General features: G+C 45.8%; 1 protein-coding gene across 13 annotated transcripts in view; it reads left to right on the forward strand.

The window, feature by feature from the left end:
- The first annotated feature begins 435 nt into the window (after window positions 1–435).
- Window positions 436–16,449, forward strand: part of BBX (BBX high mobility group box domain containing) — a 142,115-nt gene continuing 126,101 nt past the window's right edge. For 8 of the 13 annotated variants that reach the window (XM_058836226.1, XM_058836292.1, XM_058836270.1 and 5 more), the window contains exons 1-2: window positions 436–567; window positions 3,835–3,907. The gene's annotated coding sequence lies outside the window, so the exon portion shown is untranslated. Of the gene's footprint in view, window positions 568–992; window positions 1,135–1,610; window positions 1,640–2,197; window positions 2,335–3,834; window positions 3,908–16,449 lie in introns of those variants that run through there. The other 5 variants (XM_058836236.1, XM_058836330.1, XM_058836246.1 and 2 more) reach the window with 4 other exon arrangements.

Below are 16,449 nucleotides of genomic sequence, written 5' to 3' on the forward strand. Positions count from 1 at the left end.
GCCGCCCGCAACTTCTGGCTCGCCGTGCTGTGGCCTCTGAATGAAACTCGCCCAACTCGGCCGAGTAAGTTATCGGGGGTCTGCTCGGGGTGCGCCGGGCCGGGCCGAGCCCGCACCCCGCTATCCCGCGGCGCTGCCCAGGGCAGGCGTAGTTTACTCTCGCGGCGCTGCCCGGGCGGCCAATGGACAGTGGATGCCGGCGCTGTGGCCGGCACGGCTCCGGGCTGCCCCGGGCGGCCCCCGCTCCCTGCCCCGCTCCGGCACCGCCGCCGGGGGCTCCGCGAACCCTGCGAGGGGCAGCGCGGCGATCTTTGTGTGAGTGTGTGTGGGGAGTGTGTGCGCCGGCGGCTCCCTCGCGGGCCGCGGGTGTAACGGCAGCGCTGAGTGGCCGGCGGGCCCGTCGCTCAGCGCGCTGGCCAATGGCGGGGCGCCTTATATCGCGGGGAGTGTTGTGGCGCTGCCCGGGTTGCATGGCTCTGTGTGGAGCCGCGTTCCGCGGGCGCCGAGGCGGAGGGGCTGCGCTGCGAGCCGCGTCCGGCCCAGCGGCGCGGTGCGCACCCCGCCGAGGTGAGTGCCCCCGCCCGCCGACCCGCACCGGGCGGGCGGAGATGGGCAGCGGCAGGCAGGCAGGCAGGGAGGGAGGGAGAGAGAGGGAGAGGTATGGGTGCCCTCGCCCCACGCTTTACGCTCCGCGCCCCAGCGGCGGGGCAGCCCCCCGCGCCCCTCTTGCGGCGCTGGCGGACGGGAGGGAGGCGCGGAGCTTCCCTGCCCGGCGCGGCGGCTGCCGCGGCTCCCAGTCACTTTTCCTCCCTCTTGCCAGCCCTGCCTTCGTTTTGAAAGTTTGGGCAGCAGAGGACGGGTGGGTTGGTGCCGCCAGCCCTCCGCCCGGCCGGGAGGGCAGGGGTGACCGGGGGTGTTTGACGAGGAGGGGGCCAAGTGGATCGCGGTACAGCGCAGGGCATTTAAAACACCAGCGAGCCGAGCCCGAGAGGCGGCGGGGGTAGGCCAGCCAGTGCCAGGCTGCGTTTGAAACCAGGCACCTCTCGCCGCCACAGAGAGAGGCAAGAGCAGCGGCGGAGAGAGGAAGGGGAAGGAGGGCGAGGAGGAGGAGGGATGGCCACCGGCCGCCGCTCGGTGCGTGCCTCCGGGGGGACTTGACAGGGAAATCGCGGCAGACAGAAACGAAACTTCATCCCGAGGGGCGGCGAGGCGCGGGGGAGAGTGCGCGGATCGGTATCGGCTGCCGCCGGCCTGGGGGGCTCCGCGCCGCCGCCGCCGGCAGAAAGGGCGGGGGGGGGATATAAAACCGGAGAGGGGGAAGCAGCCGATCCAGCGGCCGCACGGGGAGCGGGAGGAAAAACCCCGGCGCCGACCCCGACAACAACAGCAGCGGCCGGGCTCGGCCGGAGAGTTGGGCTGTGCGTTTTCCGGTAGTCATCGGCGATGCACCCGGGGCGGCGGCGGCCCCGGTGGGCAGCGGGGGGGCGGGCGGACGGCCCTGCCGGAGTTTCGCGTGGATGCGGGATTATGTTGTGTCAATAAGTTTAAGGTGGAGAGGGAGAAAGGGAGGGAGGAAGCCGGGCGGGGGCCGGGGGGAGGTGGCGGCAGGCCTCGGCCGCGCGAAGTCCTATTTCTGAAGGTAAGTTGTGACATTGGGTGGTCGCGATGACAGAAAACTTGGCGAGGGGCGCCTTGGGGAGGGGGCGGCCGCCTCGGGGGGGTCTCTCCGGGCCGCCGGGAGCCGGATGGGTGCTCGGCTGTTATTTGCTGCTGCGAGATCGGGTCGCTGGTAAATTACAGAAAGCAGCCCTCCTCCTCCTCCTCCTCCTCCCCCCGCTCCCCGCCAGGCGCTTCGCTCTTCCTCCTCTCGGGTTTATTTGCAATGTATGAAACTTGCATGGCTGTGAGGAGAGCCGATCCAGTGTGGGTTTGCGAGGAGGAGGAGGAGGAGGACGGGGAAGGAAGGGTTGGAGGCAGGAGAGAAGGAGGCAGTCGCGTTAATCCCGGGCGCCGCACGGCAGCAGGTTTGCGTTAGGAATATCGGTGGCAGCCCGCTGCCGCCGCTGAATGAGGAAGGTAAAACGAAGCGATGCGAGAGCCGCCGAGGCGACATGCACGGCGGCGGGGCGAGAGGCACCGGCAGGCGGCCGCCCGCCCCCTCCCTCCCTGCCTGCTGCCTCCTCCCTCCCTCCCCGCCGGGGCGGGGAAGGACCGTGCCCGGGTCTCCCCCGCTCGCCGCCAGCCGAGCCGGGGGGCCGCGGGGCTTTAACCGTGTGCGGGGCTGATTCGCCACTTTTTCCGGGGGAGGCCCGCGGTTAAAAGTTTTCTGCGGAGGTGAGTGTGTGCGGGGAGGCCGGGGCGCCGCCAGGCCGGCGGTGGTCACTCGGGCCTGGGGCGCCGAAACCATTGCCCGTCCTGCTGGTGACACGTCCAAGTCCCGCAGCCCGGCGGGGCGGCGGAGGGGCCCGGCTCGGCCGCCGGGGCAGGGACGGGGTGTCGGTCTCCATGTGGGCTCTCCCGGCGGCGGCACCTCCTCCCCGGTGGCAGCGGCGGCGGCAGCAGCGGGATCATCGCACGGGCCCGCGGGGAGGAGGAGGGGAGCAGCAGGGAGGTGTTTGCTGCCAGCCTGCCTCGCCGGAGCCCGCCGGGGAGGGCAGCTGGGAGGGCCGGGGAGCCCCCCGCGCCGCCGCCCCTTCCCTGCGCGCCCGCCCGCCCCCAAAGGTGTTGTGCAGACTTTTCCCCCGGGAGGGTGAGATTTATGCGCTGCATTATTGCTCCTCTCCTCCCCCCTCAAAGCAAGATGGACTCTCTCGTCTCTCTCTCTCACTCACTCTCTCCCTCTCTCTCGTTCTCTCCCCCTCTCCCTGTGTCTTGTCAGCCTTCAAGATCGACATTTTGTAACTAGGATGCAAACTTGATGGTGACCGGGGGCGGGGGGCGAGGGGGGGAGACGGGAAAACCCTGGGTCACGGCGGTCTTTCTCCATATTTAATACCTTTTCTTTCCACCCCACCCCGGAGCCCGGATTCCGGTGGCCCTACACTTTGCACGGGCGGGGGTGGGCGGAGGGCGGGCGGCGGCTGCGAGCGCCGCTCCCCCCGCGGCGGCCGGGGGTCGCTCCCCGCGGGCTGCGGTGGCGGAGGGGCGGCTGGGCGGCCGCAGCACTCCGGGCGGCTCTGCTGGGCTCTGCCGGGGGGCAGCGGGCATTACCTGAAACTGTGCTCCAGCCTCGCAGCCTTCGTCCGTAGCTCTGTCTGTCTGTCTCTTTCCCCGGGTGGATCTCGTACCTGCGGTCTGGCGGCTTATTCTTGTTGTTAATTTTTGCGTTGTTTTGCTTATCCACGCGCGGGGATTGATCGCTCACTTGTGTAAGTTCCCGGGGGTTATTGTTATGTATGCCTCCTTGCAGATGGTGGTCAACTTTCTGTCTTTTATTTTGATAAAACATGCGAGTGTTACTGTGGGTGCATGTAAATAATTACGTGATGCATCCCTGTGCGTATGTATATGTGTCTGGGTGCGTTCATAAACATGCATCCGTGCGAGAGAGAGAGAGAGATGGAGGAAGAATAACCCACCCTGCTGATGCACACTTAGATGATTTGCTCCATTTGCCCACTCCTAATGCCCTCTAAAGACACGGTGCATCTTTTGTTTGCTCCTTACGGTTTCCTGCAACTGTCATCTTGTTTTAATGGCAACTTACCTGGGATAGGGGTGACGAGGAAGCAAGTTTCAAGTTTTGGGATCTCTCCTCTTGTTGGCGATGTGGTGAGTTGTAATATTGTAAAAGCATGGTGTGCTGATGATGTGCCTTTATTTGATACTTTATAGGTCACTATCACATGACAAAGGCTTTGAGACAGCTTCATCTTCGTCTGTCTGTAATTTCCATTTGCCTTCCTGGGTAAGTATGTAAACTATACACATGAAAAAAGAACTTGGTTGTTGTTGGTAAGATAGAAGTCCTCATGCTGCCACTTTTTATGAGAAAGGTGCTTGTTCTGGATTTAGCACCTCAGAAAACATGTCTTCTCCAGGTGCTAATAGCTGCTGCTAGAATACAAAGCTCGTATGTAGAGGTGCCTCCAAGTAACCTGGGAATTAAAAGGCTGTGCATATTCAGAGCTCTCTTCACTTATTTATTTTTTTTTTCAAGTGGTTTTTCTTGTCCCTCAAACTTTGTAAAGATAATCAGCTGATTGACTTAGGGGGAAAGTTTTAAACCAAAGTAACATCAGAATATGCAAAGTCCAACACACGGGTCGAAAATTTAATGAGCGTGTAAAGTCCTTTTAAAATTCAGTGGTAGAAAAGTATGAGAATGTAAACTGAATAGGTAATTAGAAAACTGGAGGTCAAGAATCAGTGAGAAGTTTAGCAGAACTGTAATGCTGCTGCAACAAGAGTTGTTCAGTTTTAACACTTAAACTGGGAGCTAATTAGAATTCCATCCATGCTCATTCTGTGTTGCTGTTTTTTCTTTTGGCATTGATGAATGCAGATACCAATCAATTTGAAATATGTATCTTAGTGACTAATTTACTAGTATTCCTAATCTTTCAGGTACGCAGCAGTATTTTTTTTTTATCTTCATACTGGGAAAAGTTACGATAAGTTTTGAAGGATTTGACACCTTTTAAGGTGAAGTGGAAGTGGTAGTTTAAAGATGAGGTTCTAAATTTCTAGGGTCACATTTATAGATGACATAAAATGTCACTTGGAGCACTTCTCGTACAATTGCCCCTGGTGTCACTGTCCTGTGTTTGGCCCAAAATGGGAAGTGGGAGGTAGCGTTTCTTCTTGATACTATTCCGCAAATAATTAAAAACAAGACAAGACATGCATTTGGGGTAAGCTTAGTACTCATAAATGCAAATGATTAATAACATACTCTTGACCTTTTGCAGGCAGTGGATAGCAGACATAGGATAAGTGATGGTCCCAAACATGCTGACTTGAAGGGGGCTGTTGGGAGCAGCTGTTCCGGTGTGATATTATGACCATAAAGCTAGTGTTAAGGCTGGGATAACCACTGTGGGCAGTTGGTTTGAAGGGAGAATTCTGCTGTTCTCCAGTTCCTGCAGATTTACACCCAAATTTCAGGTTTTTGGATTTTGTGTGCAGTGTGGTTGGTATGTATAGGTCTCAGAGTATAAACACCAAATTCAATTACTGAAATTTTTTTATGACAGACTAGTTGTATAGGAGAATACTGCTTTTGATTTTATAGTGTTACTGACAAGGATTGTATTCTATGAAAAGTAATTGGTGCAACATTTTTTTCCAAGTAAAAATGCATCTGGAAATTGAAAACTGGCAGATAGGCTTCAAAATGTTGATCAAGGCTGAATACAAATGTACCGATTTCTGAACTTTATTTTCTGTGTTTTCAGGTAAGAGTCACATGAGAGTGCTGTAAGTGCTAAGGACATGTTCTTTATTTCAAGTAATAGTAAAGGATACTGAACAAGAGTAGCTCAGAGACCTTGACTAAGGTCTTGAGTCATTATCTGGTTTTAGTTTTGTTATGAAGTCTTTTGGGTGCATGGAATGTTGATCTGGCAGTGAAGTGCTGATCAAAATCTTCCCACACTTGGAGAGTAGTGGACATTGGTTTTGTGCATAGTGCTAAGTGCATGTCTCACCTGATGCTGAGCTGGCTTGAACAAAGTGAAGGGTAGGGTATCATTTTTAGTAAAAGGCATAATAGGAACTTTAGAGGAAGAGAAGAAATAACATTTCCTTGTAGCTCAAAAAAATGCAATGAAAATAGTGCGCCTAGTTAAGGCAGGAATAGAGATTTTGTTAGATTTGTCCATGAGTAGAAATCTCCATTTACTTTAGGGAACTTTTATTTTGGTAAAAGAGAAGATTTCTTTTATTACACAGCTCTCACTAAAGTAACTATTCTTGAATGGGTTTTAGTCATTCAGTCTTGACGTACAGGAGTTCTGGTTTGCTTGGCGAGTGCCAGTGCAGGGCTGGTGTATCACAAGATAGAAGGTGAGGAGCTGCTTAGCAAGGGGCCCTGTGGAGGCTTCAAAAATTGGCCTAAGCTCCTAAAAGTTTGTTGCACACTACTGTCCCTCCTGGCACAGCAAGCTGGTAAACCATGTCAAGCAGGCACATAATTTAGCAGAAATGTAGCTGGTTTCTGTATGGAGGTGAACATTTAAGAAGCTTGCCCTTGACACTTTGGAGTTTTTTGGGGGCTGTTTGCTGCAAGCTCATTGCTTGCAAAACGTCCATTGGCTTCAGCAGGAGGTTTATTTAGGAAAGGAGTGTAGGAGTGATGGTGAGAGGAATTTGTCCATGTATTTTTTTCCCTTCAAGGAAGAAAACCTTTCTCTTTCATAGCTCTTGTGTGAATAATTAAAGATATTAAATGTCAGTTTTCCACATAAAATATCAGAGGTAATCATGCCATTATTTTGTAACTAATGTTTTTCCTGTTCATCCGGAATGCTCTTAATACACTTTGTTCATAAATTAGTGGTTCCATAGCTGGCGATCCTGTAAGCATGTGAATATCTTGAAGCAGATGACAAGTCTTGTTAAATTCACTGGTATGATTGCTCGCATTCAGAGCTTAAAGTTCTTCCAGGTTGCTGCCGCTCGTGGTCTGTGGGCTGAGGATGCGCAGTGTCTCTGGAGCTCGTGAACATGGCGTTAGGCAGGGCAGTCTTCTGGCACAGAGCTGGGGAAAGAGTGGTGTGAAGAGAGGAGATCTTGACTGAGTGAGCTGGGACGAGCAGTGTGGAGCGCTGACATTTGGTGCTGGAAAAGGTTCAGGTAAGGTCAGTGACACCTGTGGTGTGCAGGGCTCTGCTGCGATGTGAAGTTTGTAAATGTACCTGCAATGAAATTTGGACACCTGGGAGATGAGACACTGCTTCTCTTCCAACTGTAGCCATAGCTTATGTAGTGTTCAGATCCCCTTCTTTATCTGAAGGTGGTTCCTTGGTGGAGGAAGGTACTGTAAATTAAAATTGGAACTGAACTGAAACTCTCATTTTAATTTTTGAGTGTGTTGCAGGCTGTCTCTGTGAGCTCTGGCAAGTGATGTAGTCAAAACCAGGAGTTGCTTTCCAAGTTCTGGACCCAGGTTGGACTTCTTGTACCCTGTTGTGAGGATGGCCTGCTGTGGCCACCAGTGGAATCAGCAGCACAGATTTGGCTAGCTGATGGCTTCCAAAGTCTTTACTTTCAGAAGCATAGCCGTATGTCACTTCTAAATGGAGATTGACAGTACTTCCTTGTATCATTAAATCATATGGTGCCCATATATTGGGACAGTTTTCACAAGTGATTTAAATTTGTCAAAACAGCATAGATACTGTTATAGCTTACTGTAAACTTAATAATTAATGTTTTCATTATTACTTAGGGGTCTATAAAGCTGGAGTGAACTTACATGTATTTCAAAATATTCTTGAGAGGAAATAGGTTAAAGTCATCCTTCTGACTTCTATAGTATTAAGTTTATTTCTTTTCCTTCTACTATGTTTCTCCCTTTACTAGGGTTATTACTGCCAGAAGGTTTTTCGTTCTGCTTCATGTCAAGAGATTATTAGGATTTACTTTCTTTTGATTATTTTTTTGTTATTTTTTAAGATCAGTAATGATACAGTGTTTCTGTGTGAATAGTGGGGTGAGTGTGATCCTGGTGGACATGGGAATTTCACAAAAGACTCCTACAGCTGTCATCCTTCTTGATAGTTTCAAAAGGGTTAAGAACTGAACCAGCCAATGGATTACTCTGAATTTAGGAATGGCTTGATGGGCTGCTGTTTTGAAAAGGAGAAAAGCACATACGATTTTCTCAATACTAGTGATATTATTAATAATTGGCAGTTGTAGGCCTTGCCTTATTTATGTACTTCTGTCCTGTCTGGTGAAGTACACAAGTCATAGTGTAATCATACACCTCAAGATCAGGAACAATAATTTTTTTCCCTGTTTAAGGCTTCTGAGATGAAAAGCTGTGAAGGAGCGTAGGTTTGCCTGCAGTCACTTAGCAGGTTAGCATTAGCTGGGAATGGAATCAAATCTGCATCTGACTTCTTAGTTTTGTGTCCTTTCCCTTGGTGTATGCTACTGCTCTGAAGCTTTCCTGGTAAGTGCCTGTCTTGGGATGAGAGTAGTCTCACTGAATTCTGTGCCACTTGGACATTTTCTTCCAATACTCTGCTTACATTCATAATGCTGCTTAAAAAAAAAAGAAAATCCCACCTTCAGAATGTTGTGAAGTTTACTGACTTACAGTTTGGTTGTATTTATTGACAAGACAGTGTAAAGTAGGAGGAGAGCTTACTTAAGAGCTTTTGCCAGTAAACATGGTATTTAAACTGCTGTTTATTGCAGTATTTATTACCCCTATTTATTTAATACTGACTTTGTGAAGTTAATGCACGGAAAAAAATTATTCCTCATAGTGAAGTTTTTAAAATGTGATTCATGTGAAATAGTTCTTCACAATTAAATTATTTTTTTCATATTGATAATCTAATGCAAAATAACAACTGTTTTTCTTATAAAATGTGGAATTGACAAGCAACTGCTTTGGCACTCTGGCAGTATTGTGATGAATAGGGTAACTTGCTTACTGAACTTTTATTTCTAGAGAATAATCATGTAAGATTTTCAGATTTGCTTTTTACTGGTGTTCTGTTACTTAAAATAAAAATTTGATGAAAAAATTTGATATATATTTGAGGAGTAAAGCACACTTAATGCCTGGGTGTAGACCTATTTGTAGTATTCTCATAATGGTATCAGCATTTTATTATTTCTAATATTTATAAATTTAATTACCTAAAAAATGAATCAGCGAAGAGGAAAAGCATGGTTTTGACACTTTACAGTGTTTGTGCTTTTTCATTTATAGCACACAAATGCATAATGTAATAGCAAGTTCCTATGAGCGTGGACAATTCAGCATGTGAAAATAAACTAGCTTCAGGCATATCTGAGTACAAAGAAACCTAGTGCAACAACATTTCAGTTTTTAGCGAGGGGAAGGAAAGTTAACAGGATTTTATGAGGCTACACTAAGAAAATCAGTTGCTTAGGAAGCATGGAATTTTTATTGTCAGAAATCTTCCACGTGGGTGTCTCTATATAAGAGATTTTATAAAATGTAGCAAATGCTGAAAGTAAGAAGCAGCATTTTATTGACCCTCAATGTCACAGAGCTTCATTCAGCAAAGGTAAATCATAGGATTTGCACAACACGGGATCTATAGAACTTAATGCAAGTGGAAACTTTGACAAGAAGCTTATCAAGTCCTGTCTACACCTTCCCTTTCTGAGGGAAAGTGGGAAGGTGTCTTCCTTCTGTGTGTGGTGTTTTATTTGGGGGTTTATGATATTTTCTTTCTGAAAGGCATTATGTGTGTAGCAAATTTTCTGCTTTGAGACATTGTGGAGCGTCCCTAACTGCGTTCCTGGCTGTGGAATCACTCGCTTTCCTCTTACACAGGTGTAGCAACAGGAAGATTTCTGCCACACTCACTCCTGGGAGGGGCTTTGTCCTGTGCTTCTGAAACCCCGAGGTGCCCATGGCAGGGTTAGGCACAAGCATTAAAGTGCTCCTTGGCTCTCTTGATGAGATCTGAGCTGGCCTGTTGCAGGATTCAAGTCAGGAAGTCTTAAAGCCTGGTCTTGTGCCACTGGTGAGCTGGGTCAAGGATTGGTGACTGTACTGTGCTGCTTAGTGTCAGGCAGTGCCTCTTGACAGCTTGCAACCAATACCTTTCAATTCTTTCTCCAACATGTTTTTTTCTGCCAGTTACATAAGGACTTTTAAACTTGAACCTTTTTAGAAGTTGTGTTTTTGTTTTGAGTGTCTGTTTTTCATTTGTACTCACGCCTTGCACAGTCAAGAGGTACCCAGCAATGGCAGTGGGGAAAACATGCCACACAGTAATAGTCAGGGTTATGTCTCTTGCAGTAGAATAGTACACCTTCCCTCTGCAGCCTATGTTCTTCTATGAAACAAGTAACTCTAAGTTTTTGTTTGTGTATGTGAGAGAATGCATTGTTTTGTGGTTGCCAAAGTGGTGTTTAAGAGAGACTTCATGAGAAATTTGAAGGTGAAGCTGAATAAAGAAAACATTAGATGAGAATGGAAGGAGTGAGGAAGGACTTGATTTCTTACCTCATTTCATTTTTGTGGTTGGCCATGTTTGGGTTTGCTTTCCCTAAGTGGTGGTCTTTCAATCACATCCTGCCTACAGTGAGCTACAGTTAGCAACATCATGCTGAGCTCCAGGGTGAACTACAGGAGCATCAGTTTCTCTTGACCTCATGGCTGAAGAGCCCAATCCTGCAGTTACAACTGCAGGTGAATTCCTGAACAAAAAGCCAGAGCTAGACCTGTGTCAGCAACATGCACCCCTTTGCAGGTTTGCTGGCTGCAGTTCCTGGTGGCCTGTAATTCCTCAGGAAAGCTGCAGATTCACATTATTCTTAGCTACTGATGTGCAGATAGTCCTGTCAGGGACTGGCACCTGTTGTGCTCACAAACTTACAGGCCATCCCCGACCTGATTGTGAGCCATGTAGGAAGAGCTGGGAATAGACAGAGACATTGCTGAAGCATGCTGAGTTCCTGTAAATGAAAAGAGAGTGGAAGACCATGGAGTGTGAGAATGCCATTTGGTAGATGATAAGTCTTCTGGCACGTAAGCCATTTTGTTCAAGTATGTTTGCTTCACAAGTTGGCTGTCTGTCTAGGGAAGGAAAGAATTCTGATGTACTGCAAATTGATGGTCAGAGATGATGGATTTGGAAAGAAGTGCTATTTTCACCTACACTTCATTGGTAAATCTGTCTTTAGCTCTTCTTTCTTTTTGCAAAAGATTTCTTTATATACAAATTTCATGTTGAGTAGTGTAAACTTCCTGCTTAGCTCAGTTTGAATCTGTCAGTGTTCCATGCCACACACTTGTGAGTTCCCGGGTTTAGCTCTTGTTTAAATATATGTGTAATTCTTTTTCTTATTTAAGTTTCTTTATTTGTATTCCCTCTAATTTGTTTGAGATGCTCTTTCATACATCATATTAAACATCAGTCATCAAGTGCTCATAATGTATTTTGAAACAAGTATGCAAAATTGCAGCGTGATCCTGCACTGATTACAGAACTATAGCATATGAATTAATAAGGAAATAAAAACAGCATAATTAATTTCCAGCTGCTTTTGGAGAAACAGAGGTGTTTATAAGGGGAAATTTGGTGTGTGCAAATGAAAGAATGACAAAGCTGGTAGCAAATATATTAATGCAGGCAATTTTTCACAATTTACTTCCTCTGTTGTATTGATTAAAACTGTGTTTTAGTGCTAAAAGAGTAAGCAGAAGCTTCAGTGCCATTCTTTTAAAAATATTGGACTAAATAAAGAGTACAAGTGTCAGAAGTAGAGCAGGGGAAGGAAGTTTTTAACTTCATTTCTTTGTATAGAAGACCTTAAATAAGGGAAGTAAATGACTTAAAGTGTAATGGTTGAATTTGTCCATTTCTTATCACTATGAGATTTCCATTAATATGAGAAAATTGCTTCTGTGTGTGTGTGTGTGTAAAACAATTTTTGAGTGTTAAGTATTTTCCTCACATCTCTTGAATGCGCTTGTGCTCATCTGTCTCACCTCAGCACTGTGTGCCAAAGCAGCAGAAGGTAAATGAAGTCCATGCTTTGAAGTGACCCAGGCAAAGTCTCACATTGTGAGGGCCCTCCCATGGTTTGGTCCTTCAGAGTTCTTTGGAGGAAGCTGTTGAATGGATACTCAGTTGCCGGTTTGGAAATCGCTTAGTTTGCTGCTACTCAGGGCTGGCCTGCTGTTCAGGTGGGAGCTCTAAACAAAGCTTTGGGACTGTGTGCCTGCGACATCTTCCTGGTTTTTAACCAGCAAAGGAAGATCCTGCCCTCCTGAGAGATATGTCTAGAGGAAATGGATTATTTATTTATATAGTGAAGTGGACTCTCGAGGATGTCCCTGTCGAGCTTTCTGTTTCGCTGTGCCATGTGCTGATGGGGCCCGAAGTGAGTGAGAGGATGCTGGAGTGCACAGAGGGAAGCACCTGAGAAAACTCACCAGATACTGTGTTTTGTCTAAGAAGGTTCTGCTGCTTTCTCTGCCACGACTGATCTGGTTTGTGTGTGCAGTCTTGCTTCCCTGGATGGACCTACAGGCCTGCATTTTATGTTTACTGTTGCTCTTCGCAGAAAGAAGGAAATCAAAATGGGAGGTAAGGTTGTCGTCACAGACATCCCCCTGGAGTGGGTTACGTGAGAGAAGGGCACAGTTCAGGTCTACAGTGGGGACAGTCCGTGCTCTCTTATTCAAGGATCCTAAAGGGAAAATAATATCTTGGAGTGGGGGACAGTGTTTTATGGAACTCTTAACAGGCTTTGCAGAGATTGAGTAGGGCTGAAGGAGAGAGTGGGGGCAGGCACACTAAGAGCAGAGAGGGTTTTATGCCTCCTATTCCTGGCCCTTGTGAGCCCCTCTTTATGTATGCTCACGTGTCTGCTGCCTTGACATTCCAGTTATACCTATTGAACTGATTTAAATCAGGATTTTGCTCAAAAAACACTTGGTTCAAATTGGTGCTTGTAATCTCATTTTGCTTTGGTTTTTTTGTTTTTTCAGAAGCAGTCTCTATTGGTAGACAACCTTTAAAATATGTTGCTAAATTTAGCCTTTCCTTTTTTTGTTATTTCAGAGCATGCACTGTGTGCCTGCACACCTTCTAAGTGATTTCATGGCTTATGTACATTTACCTAGATTGCAACTGTTAAGAAAGTTTTTATTTAGGACATTACAAATTATGCCTTTTTTTAATTGTGGCCTTTAATAATGTCCTACTTAATAAAATTACACTCATGCACAAACACACAAGTAAATGCAAGCAGATTTTTCCCCTTAAAATAAAAGTATTATCCCTAGTAAGGTAACTGATTCTGCTTATCCAAATGCAAGCATTTAAAAATAACGGAACTCAAACTTCTTTGTTTTCTCAGAAAAGAAGGAAAACAAATAATCTTGCTCTTTCAGTTCCCAGTTAGTTTCTCGGCTTTACAGGAAGTGCCATTAAGTGACTTATGGATCAAAGTCTCTGCAGATGCAATGGAAGGTATTAGTTTCAGGTAACTTAGTTCTAAACGTAATACTTGTTCTCGGTACTTCAAGGAAGACTTACCTGTTGAGTATTTGAGCTTTGTTTACAGTTTTGATATCAAACATTTGCAATTTATTTTAATTTCATATAAATCGAGTTATGTAATATGACAGTGGAATTTAACAGTGGTTTGTAATAATTTAAAGGCAAATTGCAGTTAGGTATTTTTTTTGTTAAAATACACGTAGCAACAATAACATCTGAAATGTGGATATGATTTCTCCATTTAGAAAGAGTTCATTTGTAACAGTATCTGTTTCTGTTAAGCAGAATATATTTTTTTAGATGACTTTTGCATTTATTATCTGGTTCCTGTTTGTAATAGCAGATACCTTGAGCAGTACCTCTTGCCATTAAGGAATGCAGCATGGCTGACTAGGTAACACTGGCCATATTAATATTTCTTTTTTTGTGGGTGCTAGACCCCTCTGTAACTTCTGAAAGATAGAGATCAACAGATCTCTGTTTACACAGATCTGTACTTAACATTAAAAAAAATTATCTTAAAATTGCTGTTACAAGCTTTTCTTTTGACTATGTGGTATGTGATTATAACTTTAATGGTTGAGGGGGTACTTCACAACATCCAGGAAAGAATCTAGCACTGCTGGTGAGAGAAAGCAAAACATGAAACCCTGTTGTTACTTTATGCTGCATGTATTGCTAATGTATTAGAGGGAAAAGAAGTAAGGGGAAAAAATGGTATATATGCCATAGCAGCTCTGTGGCTGACACAAATTCTAACCCCCACCCTACCAAAATATTAATAGCATCGGAGCAGTCAAAGAGCTTGATAACATGTATTGACTCTGCAGCTCCACACCATTTTTTCTGCAGCAGGGGAACTGTGTAGCAGTATTTGTGACCATTAAGGAATGCAGAGTTAGACCTCAGGTAGGAGAAGAGTTGTGCTCAAAAATGCAGAGTGTGCCTGAGGCCTGGTAGTCCAGTTACACAAACTGTGTACAAATGCAGTTTTGCCCCTGCCACACAAAAAAGAGAAGATACACACTTCAAGAGGTGGTATTATGGCCTTTACTCTCTGGTGCAAACATAGGTTTCACAATGCTTTATTTTCCCTGTTTTTCTGGTTTGTATTATTTTGTATCAATGTATAGGATATCTAAAGTCTCAGCAGTTATTGTGGTCTAGTAGAACTAAATATGATAAGATTAGAAAGCTGAATAGAAATCAGAGGAAAATTGAAGCAAAGGTCAAAGTGATATTGTAAGCTGCAAATGTTTAAAATGGTCAATTTTTATTAAGAAATCAAAAGAAAACCTTCCTTAAAAAATTGAAATGGGAAAATTACTGAGTATTTCTTATTCATAAGGGAATAAGCCAAAGTAGGATGGATCACTCATCCTGAAAGGGTCATCATTTTCACCTTTAATTCAAGATCAAGAAAATAGCCTAGTCACATATTTAGGTAACCTTTTTGATAGGAGCTGTTTATTGCTGAAGCATTCTTGGTTTTAACTGCTCTAAAATAATTTGCTTTTCTTTAACAAAAGTGTTCCAGCAGAATGCTTTACTTCTCACCCACTGTGCTGCTCTTGTGCACAGGAGTGTTGTGTTCTCTGGTGCACTTCACCTGGAGACCTGCTTCCAGCTCCGTGATCCCCAGTATAATAAAGGCATGGACCTGTTGGAGCAAGTCCAGAGGGGGGGTATGCAGTTGATCAGAGGGCTGCAGCACCTTTCCTATGGGAACAAGCAGAGAGTTGGGATTTTTCAACTTGGAAAAGACATGGCTCCAGAAAGACCTTGTAGCAGCTTTCCAGTTCCTCATGTGGCCTGTGAGAGAGATGGAGAGAGCATGATTTCACGAGAGCAGGTGGTGACAGGACAAGGGGTAATGGCTTCAAACTGAAAGAGAGTAGATTTAGATTACATATTAGGAAGAAAGTCTCTGCTGCGATGGGATGACTGCACAGCCTGCCCAGAGAAGTTGTGGTTGCACCGTCCCTGGAAGTGTTCAAGGCCAGGCTGGATGGGGCTTGAGCAAGCTGGTCTAGTTGAAGGTATCCCTGTCCATAGCTGGGGAGTTTGAATTAGATGACCTTCAAGGTCCCTTTCAACCTAAACCATTCTATGATTCTACAATGTGGCTGATTTTATAATTACTTTCATAGGATTGGATTATTCTTGTCCTAACTTGCTTCTTCCTCCCCACTCCCCCCCTTAGACATGTGAAATGTTGAGGCTTTCCTTCCTTTCAGAAAGTAAGTATTGGAGCCAAGATTTTATCAGGAGAATCGGTATCTTTGACAGTGTTCTGTCTGAAGTGTCTCAGAAAAACCTGTTAATCCGCATGTGCTTAGCAGTGTTCTCCTGCTAGATGACATTGAAATGGGCTACTGGTCAGGCAAAAAAATCTGCGTGTAAAATTCACTTTGGTCTGAAGTCAGAGTTGATGTGAGCTTGTGCAATTCTGCTGAGACTGCTGAACAGAATTTGGTTGTGTTAGTTTGGGGGATTGTGGCAAAACCAGTTAGGAGCAGTGTGTGTTTAAAACACGGCTGAAATTACATCAGTAGCACTTGATCAGAAGAATGAGACATCCTCATTTCTTCTTATTTTTTATTTAGGATAGGGGAAGAGGTGGCAGTGAGTAATAGAGGTGGTGGTATCCCATCACTTCAATTAAAACTCACTTTTTTTTCTTTCTTTGGAGAGTTAGTCAGATGGATGAACTTAGTGAAATAATCAACTGGCAGTCCATATTTAGATGATGGGCCAGTCTTTTTCTTGGAACAATTTTAAACTGAGGAACCAGAAACATTTCTGCTAGTGCTCAACCAAAGTGGTTGCCAAGCAGTCTGCTTTCATGGTGGCCCTAGCCAAGCATAGAGGGAGTGGAAAAGCAGGTTCACTGTCTTTGCCTGAGCACTCCATGTTTGTGTAAGGTAAACTGCAGAGGAATGTCCTTTGCTAAGTATCATACATGTTGTGCACTGTCTGCAAAATGGGTTCTGTTGCTTCCCCAAGTACTTCTTCCACACACTAAAAGTGAAGGGGGCAGCTTACCATATGTGTGATTTCCCTCATTTCCCATCCAAAAAAGAGCTATGCTGTTGCCCAGGAGCTGCACGCCATTAGGTGTAATCACTGTCATGCGGAGTTCAGTGAGAAATTTGTTACAGACTTCAGTGGAAATAAAGATTTTCTTACAAGTCAGAATTTATGGATCTCATTGAGGTTTTTTGAAGGATCATCTGTACTTTACCATATAATGATACTGATGATTGGTGTGAATTTCCCA

The sequence above is a fragment of the Poecile atricapillus genome, chromosome 1, assembly GCF_030490865.1.
Source record: "Poecile atricapillus isolate bPoeAtr1 chromosome 1, bPoeAtr1.hap1, whole genome shotgun sequence".
NCBI lineage: Eukaryota > Metazoa > Chordata > Aves > Passeriformes > Paridae > Poecile > Poecile atricapillus.